The sequence below is a fragment of the Haemorhous mexicanus genome, chromosome 6, assembly GCF_027477595.1.
Source record: "Haemorhous mexicanus isolate bHaeMex1 chromosome 6, bHaeMex1.pri, whole genome shotgun sequence".
NCBI lineage: Eukaryota > Metazoa > Chordata > Aves > Passeriformes > Fringillidae > Haemorhous > Haemorhous mexicanus.
In genome coordinates, this window is record NC_082346.1 from 50,937,930 (window position 1) to 50,947,288 (window position 9,359).

The following is a 9,359-nucleotide window of genomic DNA, read 5'->3' on the forward strand; positions in this document are numbered from 1 at the left end:
GCAGCCTCTCCGTGCCGGGGGCTTCCCGGCCGGCGCTCACCGCTGAGTTCGGGGCTCCCGCACACACGGGAGGGGAGCGGGAAAAGTTTGGAGCCAGGCGCGGGAAAAAAGAGGCAGGGCCGGGGCCGGGGCCAGGGCCGGAGCCGGAGGGGAGAGGCGGGGAGAGCGGCGCGGCCGCGCAGCCCGGGCAGTGCATCTCCCACCAGCCCGCTGCCGCTGCTGCAGTGATTTTTCAAGCCCATCGAGGCAGTCCCTTCCGCGCACGGCTCCCCTCGTCTCTCCCTCCCCGCCCGGGCTCCTCCCGGCGGCAGCTGCCCTCCGCTGAGCCCCGGCGGGCGGCCCCGGGCGGCTCGGGAAGCGCCGCACCCGCCCCCGCGCCCTCCCCGCAGCCGAGAGCGGCATCGACCCGAGGGGAAGCGCGGGATGAACCGGCACCCCCGTCCTGCAGGAGCCCCATCCCGAATTGCGGCCAGGAGGTTTTGGGGTTGGTGGTTGTCAGCGTTCACCCCTTCTCTCATGAGTGATGCAAGGGTTTGTCCTGCGGCCGGGTGGGCCCGGTGTCTCTGGGATGTAACAGGGAAGACGCTTCATGGCATTTGCAGTTCTATGTTCCAACAAAACACGCGGAAATGTGTAACAGTGCATGAGGGGAAGTGGATGGATAGACCACCCTCCAATATCAAGGCACCACAGTCCGGCTTCCCCACAGGAAGGAAACAGTAGGAAATCAAAGATGAAGATGGTTTTGCTTCCAATGAAACCCTAAAAGCAAAACAAATGTTTTGTGAACGGTGGCTATTGCTGAAAGTTGGGCCTTGAGGGTATCAAGATGACCATAAAACATTTGTGGTTGGGTCCATGACGCAGGGATCTTGTTTTCAATGTTTCAAATGCAGTAAAACACATGGGTATGAACAAAATACTAGTTCCAAGGTTTACATTTCATATTGAGAGATGAATGAGTTTGAGGATATTGACTTTAGTTTTTCTTTGTATTTCTTGCGCTCACTGAGCCAAGTTTAATCATCAGTTTCATAAAAAATCTGCTCGGAGAAGCAGGAATGGAATTAACCTCTAAACTGATACACAGCTAAAATTCTTTTTTCATACCACTGTTACATTCATTTCATGTCCATTCATTTCATCCCTAAAAGGCACTGTTTTAAATGTCAGGACTATCAGGCCCAGCAGCATTTTACAAAGGAGAACAGCACACTGGAATTTAATGGTGTTACACCTGAGTTGAGGTAGAGTCGTTGAACCTAGGCATCTATTTGTAAATCCCTGTCTTGTGGTTTTATAAGAGCAGAATTCAAAGAGGCAGAGACATTATGATCTTGGGTATAGGCAGTAATTGTACAGCAAAGATATTTTCTGTGATGATGCTGAAAAAGATGGCGTCCTTTTCTGTAAGCCTACTGTGTAATACGCAGGGCTTAATATATTGTGCTCATTCAATTATAGTTTTAGTGAGCTGGAGTCACAAGAGACAGCAGAGCTTTTCAGGCTTTCTGGTGATTTCCTGAAGGTATTTCAGCACTTGGTCACAGTACAGAACATAATAAATTGCACCATCTGTATACATAGTTCTTGGTTCCTGACAGAATGAGAGATAAGGCTTTAGGCATTCTATGCCAAAAAAATACAACACAGATTTATTTTCTTTCAGTATTTACAATGCCTTAATGTCTGAAGAACTGTGGATTTTCCTGCCATTAGCGATTGCCCAAGTAGCTGTCTCAAAGCACTGTTCCTGTGGTTCAAAGACAACCCAGGGAACTGAGGAGACAGAGCCAAACTCAACCCACAGTCACACGGAAGCAAGCGCAATCAGGGATATTGTTCTGACACAAACAAGAGCAGAGTTTGGCCCAGGTAATCAGCATCTTTTCTGTCTCACACTGGTAATTGACAGTTCACTTGGGAAAATGACTGGGCTGCAAATATATTAAATCCAGCCTCTGGACCCAGTCATATGGTCCACACAGAAGTATATTTCCCATTAGTCTGAATGGCTGAAGAAAGGGCTGAATGTGTGCCCTGTTCTTGTCCACATGACACCAGTACTTTTCATTAATTACTTCGGCTTCTCTGTAGTTTCTATGGAGAGAAAATAGAGTCCAGGAATTTTTTCCACTTATAAGGAAGATAAATGATATAATTCTTGCAAGACTGTAGGCCCTGAACCAATGACAGGCTTGGAATATGTTTTGTTTAATAGTGCATTAAGTATCTTGTAGCACCAGGGCTGGTATGTGGAAGAACACGATGATTTGTCTGCAGCAGTCACACTACTGAAGTGTGGAGAAGGATAGTGGCTAGGGCCATCCTGGAACCAGAAACAGGATTTCCTAGGGTGTAGTCCCACTACTACCAACTCCCTCTGCTTCCTTGGGCACATTTTAAAAATTACCTATACCAGATTCCCTACCTGTCAAAGCAGTTCAATGAGATCCAGTTACTTGAAATTCTTGCTGTGTTTGGTGGGAAAAACAGTAATAAGGTCCTGTCCCCCAAAATGTTCAGCTCATCACAGAAACACGGAACAGTAGCAGATCCTTTGCTGGTGTGGTCAACAAAGGTCTGTGCTCTGGTTCAGGGCTCTGGAGATGAAAAGTGATATATAAGAGTTAGAGCTCAAAATAATAACTTAAACTATTTTAATAGGGTCTTCACTTTTTTTCTTTTTTTTTTCAGAAAAAGACTGCACAAACAGCATAATTCAAGCAGTTTCTTGAAAAATTTAAGTCAAATAATAATACTCAACAGAATGATGACCATTACTCATTTTCCCTTTCATCTTTTATCTGATTACCAAGGAATAATATTTATCTTGTTTGCTTCATGTTTTTATTTTTTAAACAATTGCTGATAATCAGAGAAATCGTGATTAACACTCCAATGCAGCAACTACTTCGAAAACATTAGTAAGGCTTGCAACACTGCTTAGATGTACTAACAAATATTATAATATTTCTAAGTAGCCCTAATAGCCTTTAAGAGGCTATTTATTTTGTCAGTATTGATGGAGTTTACAACATAATTCAAATGTTCAGAGAGCATAGGAGAAGGTTCTCTTTGATGTTGACTTGTCTAAACTTTGTTAAAATCAATAGATATTCCCCAGTCTGACTTTAGGCAAATTTTATCCCTATATCTTTAGAGACATCAGAGGGGTTTTAGCTGAAGCCAGTAGCAGAGGAAGCAAAGGCAACCTCTTCTCAGGCTCTGTGGTCAGTCAGGCCTAGAAAGAATCCACTTAAGCTGTGCTTTACTAATGACATTTCTGGATGCAAGTCAATGAACTCAAGAAGAGTGTCCAACCTGGTGAAATGCTAGAAAACATAAACATGCTAGAAAACATTTTAGCACTGACTTTTTAAAGCCTTCTTTAGCCTGGTGTGGTCAGTCTCAGATTAATTTTTGGATTTGAGTCTAGAAAAACATCAGCAAGCAGGTAAATGTACAGCATCACCTTTTCTTGTGATGAAAACATTTTTGTTGCTATTTTTAAAAGATATTTTTATTACTCCATATATCTAAAGCAGTGCTTTCAACATGTGGAAAGAAAATTTACTGGTTTTGGATTTCAAGTTTCTACCTAGCAATCCACAATTTATTGGGATATTTTTAGAAGATCAGGAATTTATAAAAGTCACAGCAACAGAAACAGTGGAGGAAATTGCATTTCTTCAAATACCATGATCTCTTTCCAAGGAGGGGAGAGAATTCTTCTTGATGATCCCAATTATTTAATAAAACTGAGGACCATACAAGTAAAATTTGATTTTTGGAAGATTTGATTACTCTATTGTTTAATATTTTCAACTTGTGGGAAAAGATCCCCAACTTTGAGGATACCTAGAATACATTTGGATAACAAATGACTCTTTGATTTTCATGATATTAAAGTTTTGGAAATAAGTTTTAAGTTTCATAACTATCTGAACTCCAATAAGTGCTCTTTAAGTTTTCTCTCAGATAAATTCAGGCTATTGCACTGCATCTGGAAAACAATGGCAGGGTGCCCCCTTTTCATTGCTATAGGTCAGGAATACTGTAACCAAAATCAATGTTTCCATGTCAGGTTAGGTGAGAAGTGAATAGGACAAACATGGAAAGTTGTATGTAATCTTTAGCTTGAGTTCCCTCACCTGAAAGTACAGGACATGGTAGGTTTTTATTCATGGTCCAAAAAGCTGTGGCTATACATCATACAAGCCTGTTCTTGTATTTTCAGTTTTCTGGCTCTGAGATGCTGCTTTCAGTGATAAACAAGCCTCCTGCTTATTAACTTGCTGTAGTTTCTTTTGTTCTCTTCAAAAATGGATTTTGTCAGCAGTATCCTTGCTCTTTGTTTATAAAGGTAAAATGTGTGGGATTCGTTTATTAAACTGTCCAGAAAAAATCTTAGATGTAAGGAAGAGATTGTATGCCCCAAATAAGTCCCTTTTCCAGCTCTATCAATTGTCCACACAACACATTACTTCTTACATATACTACATTTTCAATCACTTGTGACTTTATAATGAAATCTCTACATGCTGAGTGAACTGAAGGTTGCAGCAATCACTTAAGTGCTATATCACTTTTTCACTCATTATACATTGCTGCTCTGGTCTCAAAGATTAAATACTTATTATTTGGATGTGTAAAAGATGGTATGAAAGCACTGCCTTCACATGTACTCTTGGACTCTTTTTGCCCAGATCTTATGGAAACGGAGGGATGGCAAGGACAGGGCTGAGTAAATGTACAAGAGTCTAAGCAGTTCCAAATGAAAGGCAAGGAAGGAGAATCACTGTTTCTAAAACAAAATTATCAGTATAGCTTCTTTTTTTTAAACTCACCCTTGAAAGAGAAACCTGCACATATTTGGTCGGACTGATCTAATTTTGGTTGCCAGTTTAATCAATCCCAAGCATCAGAATACCCCCTAAAACTACACATCCGAGAGTTTCTATGCCTAGTGAAAATATGTGACTAAAACTACTGTGTGCAAGTCTGTATATTTGACATTGTTTCATTAAAAAATGCATGAAAAATGATCAGTTTCACGGAACACTGTTTTCTCTTTCTTTCCCCTCTCTGTCATTTTTACCTCTGTTTCTAGTTGACATGATACCTAGCCTGAAAAATTAAGAACCAGATTTTAGAATGCTGTCAGTGTGAAGATCTCAGGTGTGTGTTGTCCAGCTGGTCTTTGTAACAGCAAGCACACAGACCTTCTGGGCTCATATGTGGGATCCAAACTGTGTGGGGATGCAACCCTAACCCTAGGCAGTAAACGCAGCCTTGGGCTCCAGCTGCCTCCAAGGGAAAAGCTGTGGAGGAAGGCATGTTGTGGAAGTTTTGTGCTCCCCTTGGAATGCCTTTTGCAGCTGCACTGTACCTGAGGCTCTGGGCTTTGTGGTTTTCAAAACCCTAACCCTAGGCATAACCCTAACCCTAACCCTAACCCTAGGCGGTAAATGCAGCCTTGGGCTCCAGCTGCCTCCAAGGGAAAAGCTGTGGAGGCAGCCGTGTTGTGGAAGTTTTGTGGTCCCCTTGGGATGCCTTTTGCAGCTGCAATGTGGCTGGAGCTCTGGGCTTTGTGGTTTTCAAAACCCTAACACTAGGCGGAAATCACAAATATGTATTAATTTCTAGAAAATACTGGTAAAAAACACTCCTCATCTTCATTTTTATTTGTCTTCACTTACTGATAAATTCCACAACAGTTTATTTTGGTAAAAAGCCATTCTACTGTTTCTTTTACAATACATTCAACAATATGGCATACACTGTGGTGAGGTGGATGAGATAATCTGCGCTGCTGATAAATATGTGACATTTGTAGATGGCAGGGAAAGAAATATGAGGCTGTGCCAATGTCTAACAAAGAATTTTTGGTGAATATTTTACATCAGCTAAGGTTAAAGGTTAAGAGCCAGACTCTGAGGAGGTCAGATTGTAATGGATCCATCTGTCTCATAACAAGAGCTATTGATTGGTTTTAAGCCCCAGCTCGTGGGGGACTATCACAAAGACAGCACCAGCTCGCCACTGACCTCCGCTGCAGTCATACAGCACTGGGGTTAATGGGGAGAGTTTCTTTCAGAAGTCTTCATGGTGAGCATCAAACACTGCTCTGGGACAAACACTGGCAGGTCCCAATGGCATTACTGGTAGCAGGTCCCAGTTCTTTGAGCAAGTCTTTTTGGTATGTAATAGAGGGCTATGTTTTATATATTAATTCAGAATTTTGCAACGTATTTGTAGTCTCCTGTCAGTAAATTGTGGTTCTATTTGCAGATGGAAAGGAAAATCCAGTGATTTGTCAGTGGTTTCTAGACTTTTAAAGCTTGTTAAATCTTTCCCAGTCTTTTGCATTACCTGTGTCTGAAGTCACCTTGAGGTACACCAATCCAGTTGGCCACTGCTGTAATTTCTTAGATCCTGTGTAGTCTGTAATATCTGAAGAAAGAGAAGAAAGATACCTAAAGTGGTGCGTATGCTTTCTGGTATGCAGAAGATATCCTGGAATCTGCCTGTTGACAGTAGGTGGTAGGTTAATGTTCAGTGAGATATTGCTAGAATTTTGTTAGATTAGGGCAGTAGCTGGGAGCATGGCTCCTTTGGCTTAGACTGGCTGTCAGAAGGACTGACTGACAGACCATGTTACCTTCCCTGTACAGAAGACAGCCAAACACATGGGTCTTACAGCATTGACAACTGCACAAATCCTGGCTTGGCCTTCAAATATCATAGATAAATGCTGCTATGAAAGTTCATAAATCTACATCATAAAATATTTCAAACATTGAGGTACGGCAAAGCGTTTCACATCTCTTGTCAGCAACCATGTGCTCCTAAAGCTGTCCTACCAAGCTGTGCCTGTGGGTTTCTGTTGTCCCCTCTAAGTATTTTCTAGGGTCAGAAGGCATTTTTCTGGCAGCAGCACTCTCTGCAGGGGTAGACCTGGAGATGTACACAGTGCAAAGAATTTTCTCAGCTAGACATAAGGGGAAGGCATCAATGTGTTTAGGCAACAATCCTAAGAAAAAAGGTATAAGTTCTTAAATACTTTACTTTGAGCCTATGCTATGGATGTTTTGTTGAAATCAAACAGAGATTACACTGCTTGTAAGTTCTTTTATGTCACAAGTTGTCAGTGTAATGCCAAATTGCTTCCCTGGCAGAATCTTATGCAAAATGTGGGGATGTCTCTTACTAAGGCCACCAACATCAGCAGGCATGTATCAGCAGTTTCAACTCACCTTTTTTGCTCTGAATCAGCCAGTGGATTTAGATCTTATTGCATTCTAAAAGAAATTATCTCCTATTAATAAAATCTCAGTATTATCTTTATGTTTCTAAGATAAGTGTTCTGTCTTTTTGGAAACATTAAATTACTTGATCTGTTCCTTTTCCTTCTTTATCTTAACAGATACATGCACTAGGAAGAGGAAGAAAACTCTCAGTAGGTCTGGCAGTCCATAGTTCCTCCAGCTGAAGCACTTACACCTTGGAGTACTCTTTATCTTGCAGTCTTCTTTGTCTCACCAAACAGTGAGAGAGCTCTCAGGAGGTCCCAGGAAGACAGTGATTTAGGTGTCCATCTTCATGGCTCCAAACATCAGGGCCCACACTCTGTTCCACACAGCCTGAGGTGTGCTCTCTCTTGTTTCAAATTTCCATTCTACTCAGCCTACTGAAAACCAATGAAGGAACGTGCTAAAAAATTCCTGTGCTTTCTTTATTGTGATGAGTGATGAGTCACATCATGGCTTTGCTGGTACTAAGATTTCTTGGCTAGTGAGAAAATTTTGGGGGTATTATTGTATTTGCAATATATTTTTCTGCTGCTTATTTGCAATGTATTTGCTTGCTGCTTACATGAAGGCACTGTGGTATGATCAGAGAGAAAAAAGGGGCTAGATATATTTTCACTTGCTCTGTCACTGGATATTTTAAAGGATTTTAGAAATGCATCTGTGACGATCAACAGAGCCTGAATCCATTTGAGGACTAGGGAGTCATCAGATTCTTCTTTGTCAGCCCTTTCTCTTCCCCCAGACCATCCAGCATTAGTCTGGTGTGTTGGAAATCCCTGGGAGCCACTTGCTGCTGATTTGAAAAGAAATGCACCTAGAGCTGTCCTGCAAGACTGACATCATCATGCATTCATCTCAGTGCCTCCTAAGTGTCTTGAGATCCTCTGATGAAAGTTATTACATAAATGCATAGCATTGTATTCTTAAATGTTTAAATCATGACAGATTTTGAATACATATTTTTTGTGACTCAGTCATGAATTACCACAATTTGCATACAGTATTTTCCTATTAAATTCCTTGATCTGAAGCATACCCTCCTTCTCATTTAATTTAGGTCCTTCTGACTTGTGCTGCTGTAGTGACTTTAAACCTGAATTACAGAAGCAATTTTGGAGTGCATTGCTGTTAACTTGGTGATGAGTAATCCTGCTGTACCTATAGGCAGGAATAATTGACAAATTTTTATAATGAGCAAGGAGGAAACCCATAATCAAAGGAAACATTTCTCTATTTATGAACAAGCGCATCCATTTTACTCTCTTTGTATCCAAAGCTATAGTGGCTGTCTAATGTGAATATTACTTTTCTTTTGCTTACTGCTGCAGTGCCAAGGGATAAGCTGATATTAGGCCTTCACTTAATAAGGCCCTGGTCAAATGCTGAGGAATAGGCAGGGATGCCCCAGTGCACTTACAGTCTTAAAGAGAAGAACAGTGAGAAGGCATAAAATGCAAGCATTAAAGGAAACTAAAAAGCAATTCTCCGTCTTTGAAATAAGTTTGTTTGCAAAGGGTAGCTTAATATTTCTTGGGAACACCCTGCTGTTTATCCAATCACCTCCTCAGCTGCCTTTTTCTGGTTTTCTCTACACAACTTGGCCAGGTGACAGCAGCAGTCCTGCTAAGTCCCAGCTGTGGGAGAGAAGCTGACATGCCTGCAGCAGCCTATGTGTACCCATGCCTATAGAGCAGTGTCCAGTGAACTGGAAATCCACAGTCCAGCTCCACACACTTGTCCTAGACATCTAGAAATGTAATTCTGCCAATGTATACCTGATATTGAAGGCAGAAGCCCATTGCCTTTGTTGTCTTCAGGAGGAAGTGGAGTTAGGAACTCCCTGGGCCTGCCATGCTGCTTTTGATAACCATCCCCCACTGTCCTTTTGAATGTTTTTGCCATGTCTCCTCCCGCAGGAGAGGAAATAGGTCCTGAAGATGGTATATCCTCTATATAATACAGAATCCTATATATATATTATATATAATACAATCCTCCTTTAATTATGGAGGATTTTAACAGTGATGATTTCTTGCCCGGGGG